This window comes from Sapajus apella, unplaced genomic scaffold (assembly GCF_009761245.1).
Source record: "Sapajus apella isolate SASKATOON/1434 unplaced genomic scaffold, GSC_monkey_1.0 scaffold24, whole genome shotgun sequence".
NCBI classification, from domain to species: Eukaryota; Metazoa; Chordata; class Mammalia; order Primates; family Cebidae; genus Sapajus; species Sapajus apella.
The window spans coordinates 16,129,058-16,139,475 of record NW_022436964.1 but is presented as its reverse complement, the minus strand read 5'-3'; the positions used below and the strand labels follow the sequence as shown (position 1 = coordinate 16,139,475).

General features: G+C 44.4%; 1 protein-coding gene across 4 annotated transcripts in view; it reads left to right on the top strand.

Moving 5' to 3' along the window:
* Nucleotides 1–222: 222 nt before the first annotated feature.
* The window catches only part of PIP5K1B (phosphatidylinositol-4-phosphate 5-kinase type 1 beta), a 344,249-nt gene continuing 334,053 nt past the window's right edge, over nt 223–10,418 (top strand). For 2 of the 4 annotated variants that reach the window (XM_032290962.1, XM_032290960.1), the window contains exon 1: nt 223–772. The gene's annotated coding sequence lies outside the window, so the exon portion shown is untranslated. The remainder of the gene's footprint in view (nt 773–10,418) is intronic. The other 2 variants (XM_032290958.1, XM_032290961.1) reach the window with 2 other exon arrangements.

Sequence of the window (10,418 nt, the reverse complement as noted above, 5' to 3'; positions counted from 1 at the left end):
AATTCCAGGGGCCCACTCCAACCCCGCTCTCAGTCTGTGCCAGCGGCGGCGGGACAGGAGCCCGGTCCCCGCGCACCGACTGGGACGCCCATCCCACTGCGGCTGAGGCTCCAGTCGCCGTCGCTGCCGCCGGTGCAGCAAACCCGTCTGGCTTCCCTGCAGGGCGTGCGGGGATGGGGCAAGTGGGTGGAGAGAAAAGGGGAAGAGCTTGGGCGGCCGGCGGGCGGGGCCTGCAGCCTCCCCAGCCGCGGCAGCCGCCGCGCAGCCGGCTCTTTCTGCGCCTTGCTCCGACTCCGGCGCGCACCGCGCGGGGACCCGCGCCCAAGCCCGGGAGACGCCGCTGCTGCTCCCCTCGGCCCCAGGTCTCCGAACGCGCCGTGGCGAGGCTGCGCCCGGCCGTGGAGCCCCTCGGAGCTGCTGGGCTTTGGCGGCCGCTCTCTGCTCCGTCTGGCCGGAGCACCCGCGGGGAAGGAAGGGGAAAGCGGGGACACACACACTCGCCGCGGCGCGCGCGCGTTGCTCACTCGCAGCCGCGCGCCCCCGCTGAGGCGCGTCCGGAGCGAGTTTGGCCCGGCGGCTCGGGCCCCGGCACCTGCCCGCCCCCAGTGCTGCCCCCGGCCCCTCCCGCCGCCCCCTCAGCCCTGCAGCGCCTCCCGCCCCTCGACTGCACTGCTCTCCCTTCGCCGAGGGGAAGCGACAACGTCCCGATAAGTTGCAGACTGTGGCGCAACTGGTCTCGGTAGCGGAGGCACGCGAATGCTGCCCGGGTGAGGTAAGTTTGCTGCGCGTCCCCGACCCCTTCCCAGTAGACCCTCCTGAGGGGCTCGCGCTTCCGGGCTCTGCATCTCGGCTGAAACCCGGCGGCCTCTTTACGCTTCCACTTTGCCTGTCTGCGTTGTGCTGGGGGTGACGTGGAGAGGGCGCCCGTGGCCACCGAAGCGGGACCTTGGTTCCGCTGGGGCCACAGCTGCGCGCGCCCATCGTGCACCCACCCGCTCGTCACCCGGATCCCCGGGGCCGCAGTCACACTCGGAGATCACTCCAGGTTCACTTAAACAGGAGTCTCCTCCCCGTTTCAGGGGAACCTGCAGAGTTTGGCAGCCGAAGGAAAGGTCTCTCCCACCCTCCCCTGGTACGAAACAGAGGTGAACTTGTTAGGCGCCCCTGGTATCTCCAGAGGGGCTTGCGAGTCGGTGTTCTGCCCATTTTTGGCGCTGGAGCCGGATTGAACAGGTGCGGTATGGTTCCAGTCTAAATGCAGCCACAGACTTCTGCGTTTCCCAGGCATTTTCCCCCAGCCTGGTCAACGTGACCAGGGGCAGGGGCTTCACCATCTGGGGCATGGGCTGGGAGTGTGGGGGCACTGGGGAGGGAGAATGCCCGGGTCCGATTTGCTATGCTGGTGCCAGGAGTCGCCAGAACAGAAGACAACAAATGTCTGCTTATCTTGCATCTATGCAGATGAGCATGTTGTCATTTCTTATCCCCTCTTCAACCCCCAACTGGCTTGTGTCTGGTGCTCAGCGTGGTTGAGTAGAAACCTGTTCCAGAGAAGTTGTTTGGGTAGGTTGATGAATTTTTTCATCGAATCTGCTGAAATCAGGTCTCCGAACAGGCGGTGCTAGTTACTCTGATGATTTTTTAAAGGGAGCGAGTTGCAGACCAAAAATGACACCGACTACCACTACCTCTCTTGACATTCTTAGATGCAGGAGGCCCCAGCTCTAAGGCGAATGATCCTTAAGAGATCTATAGGTCCTCAGAATGTGCTAATCTCGTGCAAGGAAGAAGTGTCTCTGTGTCAGTACTTCTGAGTCTTGGTTTGGGGAACCCCGTTTGTCCTTCTAATAAAGCACATCCAGCCAGAGACTTCTCCCCTGTTCTGTGAAGAGACCAAAGGGTTTTGCTACTGTTGGAGTGCAGAAAACCAAAAGGGTAGTTTCATTAGTAGTCTAATGAGATGAAGTAGGATAGTGTTCATGGAAGCGTTTGCTAGAGCATTCCCACCTGAAAGGAGACTCTCGAATAAAAACCTTAATTGGCCAAGTGTAAGCCAGTGGGAGGTTTAGTGAGTTTCATGTGTGATCTCTGAGCAGAGGGAAAAGGTGGGTTCTGATATGGTCCTGGGGGCCATATCAGAGGCTTATGAGGACTAATGAGAAAGCTGGTGAGTTTGAGACTGATATATGATGACATCTTACCTGAGAAGGAAAACTGTAAAGCACTGAATGATAGAACCATGTTACATTTTTGTCCATGTTAAGGCTAGAGAGATTTAATAATAACACCTTACATTTGCATCCGTGTCTTGCAATTTGTAAATTCTTTTGAGTGTTCTCACCTAATTCCAAACATTTCTGAGGGAGGCAGGGCAAAGATTATTTACCGCGTATACCCAGAAAGAACGTGAGGCGCACAGATCAGAGATTTATTAAGGTAACAAGTCCTGGTATTAGAATCGCAGTTAGGTTTTCTGTCATAACTAGGTGCCTCTTCTGTACTTATATAAGGTGTTTTTTTTTTTTTTTTAATGGCAGAGTTCTGCATTTATTGTGGTCTGCATAGTCTCACTGTAAGTTACTTTTTATATTTTACAGAGGAGGAAACTGAGGTTTAGACAAGCAGCTGGAGTTTTCTTTGGTTTCACATCAATTTAGTGGCATTTATAAGGCTAGAACTTGGGTGACTGTTAAGCATGCCCCCAGTGACCTGGGTTCTAGTTGTGGGACTACATTTGGCTGTATGACCTGGGCCAAATCATATCACTTCCAAGTCTCAAGTGTCTCAAATATTAAAACAACTTTCTTTCCAACTTTAGCATTCTGCAGTGTTTACCAATGTGTTTGTAATCCAGTGTTGTTATTTTCTCTAGGGGAAAGAAAGCTTTTTACCCTGTATCAACTAAGAGACCTAGCTAAATTACTCTTTCACCTTTAGTTTATCCCTTCCCTCCTTTACTGCATACCAGCTAATTTTTGTATTTTTTGTAGAGACGGGGTTTCACCATGTTGCCTAGGCTGGTCTGTAAGTCCTGGATTCAAGCAATCCACGCTCATCGGCTTCCCAAAGTGCTGGGGTTACAGGTGTGAGCCCCCACGCCCAGCGAAAAATGTTTGTTTTTATCTATTCACTATGATTCTTTTGGCTTACATAGATCACCAGACTCAGAAATAATACTTTGCTCCAATTCATTCTTTCATTCTTAACCAAAAGAATGAAATTTAACAAGTGTGTTTTAGCTTAGCATCTACAGTATATTGTTTAGTATTACTGTTTGACTTGAAAATATTCTGAGGGGCTGAAGTACTGTAAGGTACCTGTCAGGGTTTACTTGAATATTCGAACTGAAAGCTCACAACTTTTTTTTTTTTCCTTTTACCTTTGTGATTTGCACAAAGTAAGTATTCAATAAGTAGCTGCTGAATTAATGAAGAAGGTGAATGAAGTTATTCATGAGGAAAACATGTGCTGTAAAACGTAGAAAGCATCTTACCACGTAAATTCCCAACACATAAGATAATTTACCTACAGGCATGTGCCTCCTGAAGCTGGCAGGTACAGTGCCCATTGTTGCTCTCTTTTCTGAATGCATCATATAGGGAAGAGCTTTTCTTTCTCCCTATAGACAATAGACTCATGTCATCTGTGTATATGCTCTTTTGTTTGCCCCCACCCCTTAGTTGTTAGTAGTATAACTGCTAAAATGTACATTCCTAGAAATTGACTTGTCCCATTTTATGAAAGGGTATGTCTTGAGGTGGAGAAACCAACCATTCTGTTTTTAAAATAGGGTATTGAGTAAATTTTAGGAGATGCTAATACTGGCTCGTGGCTTCAGAGGGGGAACCTAATTAACAAAACCAACCTAGTTTCTGTTCCTTTTAACAATCTTCTCTTTCTACTCCTCCTCTTTACATACAGACAAGTAGTGTTTTTATGTTTGGAAGAATGAATAAAGAATATAGTAATCTTAAATAGTATTAATGGATCTGCAGTTTATATTGGGGATTGATGTATATTTCCTTCTGATGAAGAATTTAAATACTAATTAGTTCAGAAACACCTTTTATGGGTAAGGAAACTAAAATTTAGAGAGCTGAATTGACTTGCTTATGGTCACATAGATGATAGCACGAGGACCAAGATCAATGTGGAATTAAGAAGGTTCATATTCAAGTTTGTCCCAGGAGTTCTATGTGAAGGTACAGTTTTGACTTTTAGAAATCATAGAGATTAACAGAAAACTTCTGTTTACTATCATTATTAGAGAGAGTTAGCACATTTGCAAACAGTTTAGCACTTATATGTTTAAGTTTTCTTGCCCAGGGAGATGCCATTAAAAATAATTTTTTTTTTTTTTTTTTGAGACAAGCTCTCACTCTGTTGCCCAGGCTGGAGTGCGGTGGCGCAGTCATGGCTCACTGCAGCCTCAGCCTCCCCAGGCTTAGGTGATCCTCCCACCTCAGCTTCCTGAGCAGCTGGGATGATAGGCACACACTACCATGCCCGGCTAATTTTTGCATTTTTGTAGAGACAGGATTTTGCCATGTTGCCTAGGCTGATCTGTAAGTCCTAGATTCAAGCAATCCACATGGGTCGGCTTCCCAAAGTGCAGGGATTACAGGTGTGAGGCCCCGCGCTCTGCCAAAAATGTTTGTTTTTATCTATTCACTATGATTCTTTTGGCTTATATACATCAGCAGACTCAGAAATAATACTTTGCTCCAATCAGTGTGGGAGAGAGGAAACTGAATAGAAACCAAAGGCCTGTAATCCCATGGGAGGCCAAGGTGGGAGAATCACTTGAGCCCAGGAGTTTGAGACCAGCCTGGGCAGCATAGCAAGACCCTGTCTATACAAAAAATAAAAAATTAGCTGGGCATGGTGGCACATGCCTGTGGTCCCAGCTACTTGGGAGGCTGAAGTGAGAGGATCGCTAGAGCCCAGGAGTTTGAGGTTGCAGTGAGCTATGGTCATAGCACTGTACTCTAGCCTGGGTGACACAGTGAGGCCTTGTCTCAGAAAAGAAAGGAAAAGAAACACAAATGTATGCTGGTATTCTCAACTTTTCTTCCTGGTAAATAAAGCCAAAGGTAGCCCTGTCATACAGCTGGTAAAGTCATAAATATGTATACATTGAATTTGCATTTGTATTTTGCTTGTACTTCTGTTAGATGGTGAGTCAGAACATTTAATATCCTGGAAAAAATATTTTTTTCCCCTGTGGCCAGAACCTTCAGTAGATTCTATAAAACATCAAGTCCTAAATGTATTTGCTGCTGAAACATGTTCTCTTTGTATCAAGTGCATTAATGGGTGTTGGAAGGAGTCCTTCATTTTTTTTTTTAGAAGCTGGCCAGTTAGAACTGTACATTATGTAGCTCCAATGTTCATTAGTGGTCTTATCAATGGAGCAGGATGTGTTATTTTCTGCTGAGTGCCAGGGAAACTGGAGAGGAGGAAACCTAGTCTTTTGTTTTATTTATTTTTTTTCTTTTTAAAAAATCAACTTTAAACTTAATTTGTTGATGAAATTTTTGTGGTACTGTGTAGTAAACAATCAGCTGCTATTGAGAGAGAATCATATTCAGTCAGGTCCCTTTTAATATGTAAGATTAGGTCAGAAAAAACAGGCTTGAGTTTTGTACATTTTATTCTCAATTATATCTACTTCTGTATCACTTCATCAGAGGGTATGTAAAGGAGATGATCACACAGGAAAACACAGGAATCCTGCCCAAACTAGATCACTCTCAGGAAGATTTGAAACAGTGATTGGGACAAGGGCATATGTTCAGTAAGCTGACAGTGCCTTGGTATTATCATTTTAAGTTAAACTAGCACTGGAATGATCAACATGAAGTGTGTTTTCTTGTAGCAAGTCGTCTGTATTGTTTACGGGACTTAATAAAAAATGAGTATGTAGTATGTTTTGGATAATTTATATAATGGATGTACAGTACGTTTTTAAGACTTGTTTCCTCGAATATTTTTAGAAAATCAATTGTGAAATTGCAGTGAAATATAAAGGATTGAATGTTTGGTATTGCTCTCATTTTAAACATGGGTGTGTATGTCTTTCAGTGGAAGTTCAGGCAAGGGTTGGAATTGCAAGTACTAGGGGCCCAGGGAGTATAATTATCTTGAATTGGAACTAAAGTTCAGACAGGACTGCAGAAAGTTCATTCAGTTTGTAAGAGAAAAGGTGATATTTAAGCCTTCACCATTCAGTCATGCTGAGCAAGGGATTTTGGGGGCAGGATAAAGTTAGAGCTAGCCATAAAAATGTGCTTTCCTTGCTTCATAGACAGCCTTAAGACATCCACTGGATTCAACACGTTGGACAGTGGATTTTTACTTTATTATACACCTTTTTCCTTTCTTTTTTAAACCATGCCCATCATTGTGCTCTCTGGATCACTTGATCATATGTTTGGTAATAAAGAAACAAAACAGCAACAACAACTAAAAAGCAATGCAACAACCTCCTTGAGGGAGTAGTAAGCACATCATAGGTGTTCAGCAAATATTTGTCAATGGAAAGGTTAAGCATCATGTTTTATTTATATTTGTATTCTTGGAACTTAGCACTGTGTCTAGCAGATGGTGAGGATTTAATAAATGTGTACTGAACAATTTATCCAAATGAATATCACTCTTCAAAATCAGTCCTGTCTGAAATTAATTCCATAATTAATCTAGTGATTCTATTATTTTTCAAACCATTTTAGAAATATTAGGCAGTCTGATAGATACTAATGTTGATAGTTTATAGTGGTCCTTTTTTAAAATCATAAATGGGTTTTATTCACTAGACTCCAACTTTTTAAACCAAAATGCCTAGGAATAATTTTGTATTATTTCTGTCTTTAGGAGGAAAATCATATTAAATATGTTCTGTTTTTCTCTGAAAGTATTCAATAAGCATATTTTTCAAATACCCAGAGTGGCTTTATAGTTAGTATGGCTCAGGGTACAGGCAAGAATGGACTTTAAGCTTTTCTAAGTTAATCAGCTTAAATATCACCTTCTCCTGGGGCCTTTTCTGTTCTTTCAACCTAAAGGAGACCTTCTCCATAGGTTTTGTTCACTTGTCCTCGGGGATACTGATATATTTTGGAGGTTTGTCCACTCCAAATCTCATGTTGAAATGTGATTTCCAATGCGAGAGGTGGGGCCTGATGGGTTTGGGTCATACAGATGGATGTGTCATAAATGGCTTAGTACCCTCCCAGTGGTAATGAGTGAGTTCTTGCTCTGTGAGTTCACATGAGATCTGGTTGTTTCAAAGCGTGTGGCATCTTTTACCCCCACCTTGCTCCATCTCTTGCCATATGATACCCAGACCCCGCCTTCACCTTCTGCTGTGACTGTAAGCTTCCTGGGGCCCTCCCTCACCAGAGGCAGATGATGGCACTGTGCCTCATGTACAGCCTGCAGAACTGTGCACCAAAATAAAACCTCTTTGTTTTATGAATTGCAGAGCCTTAGGTATTCGTTTATGGTAGTGCAAAAGCAGATTAACACAGATACTTACCCATTTATGTATTTCACATGTTTTCCTGTCACCTGTGCCCAAACTCAAATTCAACTCAAGATTATAAACTCCTTGAGGGCAGAGGCCATGGTTCATTAACACTGTTTTTCTATTGTTGTCACATAGTAGGTCCTCAGTAAATACTTAAATGAATACATGAATAAGCCCCATTCATCCTGTGAGGATGAAGTGGGCCGTCATTTAGGATACTCAAGCTGAATCAGACTGTGAGGACAGTGCTTACATGTTAGCTGTGGCAGCTCCATTACAATGATGACGGAACCCTTCAGGATGAGAAAACACTTGTTTAGATGATAAATTCTGGCATGATTATGAAGAAAACATTGTCTCTGTTTAAAGACTGATTTCTTTCATTTACTCAGAAAGGAATAGTAGTGAACAAACAAGTAGAAATTATCAAGCATAAAACAAAACGTTCCCACACTGTTAAAAATGGGCTTTAAATGTACCTTCATCATAAACATATTTTCATTCCTAATTAAGACAGTTTGGTGTTCCTATGCAAGGCAATTCCTATCATGCTTCACATAAGGTCTGTATTTGGCTGGTATTTATTTGAACAGCAGCTACATCAAGAGTCCCAATACCATGAAAGAAGGCAGGGTGTAACTCTCAATGTGTGGTCCTTAGACCAACAGAGTCATCACTACCTGAGAATTTGTTAGAAATGCAGATAAGGCTGGGCGCAGTGGCTCACGCCTGTAATCCCAGCACTTTGGGAGGCTGAGGAGGGTGGATCCCCTGATATCAGGAGTTCAAGACCAGCCTGGCCAAAATGGTGAAACCCTATCTCTACTAAAAATACAAAAATTAGCTGGGCATGGTGGTGGGCACCTGTAATCTCAGCTACTTGGGAGGCTGAGGCAGGAGAGTCACTTGAACCCTGAAGGTGGAGTGAGCCAAGATTGCACTATTGCACTCCAGCCTGGGCGACAAGAGCAAAACTCTGTCTAAAAAAAAAAAGAAAGAAAAGAAATGCAGATGAACTCTGGGGATGGACGGCAAGCCTTCAGGTGATTCTGATGTACACCCAAAATTGCCAGTAAATGGTAAATCTGTTGTTCCAAGTATAAGCCTCCTGAAGTGTTCAGTATTTCCAGGTAAACCCAGGGTGTGTTCAGGGAGTGCTGTCTGCCTGCTGCTTCAGAAATATAGGTGTAGAAATGAAAAATTATCCCTCTGCCAGTCTTGACTTTTCTCAGAACTGTGTGGATCACAAGAGAGTAGTTTTGTGAGTGGATTGTGTATCTAGGACTTTAGAGAGAATATAAAAAAGCTTTTGGACGGGCGTGGTGGCTCACTCCTGTAATTCAAGCACTTTGGAGGCCAAGGTGGACGGATCGCCTGAGGTCGGGAGTTCAAGACCAGCCTGACCAACATGGTGAAACCCCGTCTTATTTAAAAAAAAAAAAAAAAAAAAAAAAAAAAAAAGCTTTTGGTAGTCACAGAGCCTGCCAAGTGATGGGTATTATGGGGTGAACAGAAAGTATTAATATAAACATGGTCTTGACTGTCAAGGAGGCTGACTGTGCTGAGAGCTTACTCTGTTCCAGGCACTTCTAAAGTGCTGTCTCTATCACCATGTGCCTATGAGGAGGGCTGCAGCATTTCTTCACTGAAGAGAAGGAAGTGGAAACCTAGTCAGGCTAGTAGTAACTTATACAGGAGCACAGAACCAGTAAGGGATGGCATGAGGGTTCTAGCCCTGGATTTTCTGACTATGAAGCTCATACTCTTTCTCTATTTCATGATGTAGCATCTTAAAGCATAGTTTTGAAATAAGAGTTTTAAAAAGGAGAACGTAAGTGAATCTAAAATGCATATCTCCAAACTAAGTCTTTCTGTGAACTCTAGATTACATAATTGACATTGTGCTTGGATATTTCAAAGGCACCTCAACTTCTATGTGTTCAAAGCCAGAATCATGATCTTTTTTCTCCACATCTGATACCCCTGCGAGGTTCCCAGCTCTGTGGTGGGTACCACTAGTCACCAAGCAGAAACTTGAGAGCCATCCTTGCCTCCTCCCTTTTCACACACTACGTCTAAACCATCACCAATGTCTATTAATTTTGCTTCCTGAATATCTCCCCATTCCATCTGCTTCTCAGCATTTGTGTGGATTCTGTCCTTGCCCAACTTCTTGTGCCTCTGCCAGACTGAGCCAGAACCTCACTGGTTTCCTGAGTCCACTATGGTTCTCCTGGAATCCATTATCCATATTGTAGCCAGGGCACTTGTGATGGTTGGAGGGCACCTGAGGCTCTGCTGGCCAAATATCTACCTCCTGCACCCAGCCAAGCCCTGACAGAAGCAGACAAAACTGGCCCCAGGGTTCTCCACCTCAGTGGCCTTTTGAGCTCTTGCACAGCCTCTGGGGACTTGATTTTCCAAGTAGTTTTCTACCCTGATTTTTGCTCTCCTGGAGTCCAATCAGACGCAAGCCATAACTATAGTCAACTGGTTTTAAAGGAGCAGGATGGAAACTCCAGGGTAGCCATAGGGACTTACCCAACCCTACCCCAAATACCGAGTTCTTAAGAGTTCCCTGGCAATCTCTGAGGTGCACTCTACTCCAGCAAGGAAACTTGTTGGACTGCTCCACTTCCACAGTTGCTTCTACACTGGGCCTGAGTTCCCCCAGGACCCTGCAACATCACATTTGTGGCCACCATAGCAGAGAAATGCACCAACTATTGTCTAGAAATAAAGTCTAAGCTTCTTCCAAAAGATGCCTGTCTCTGACTCTTGACTGTGGCTTATCCTGGCATCTTTGAGTAAAAGGCCTGGGTTGCTTTGCATAACTGGCAGGATAGATAAAGAAACATGACTTGAAATCATTCTCTCTGTATTTCCTCAA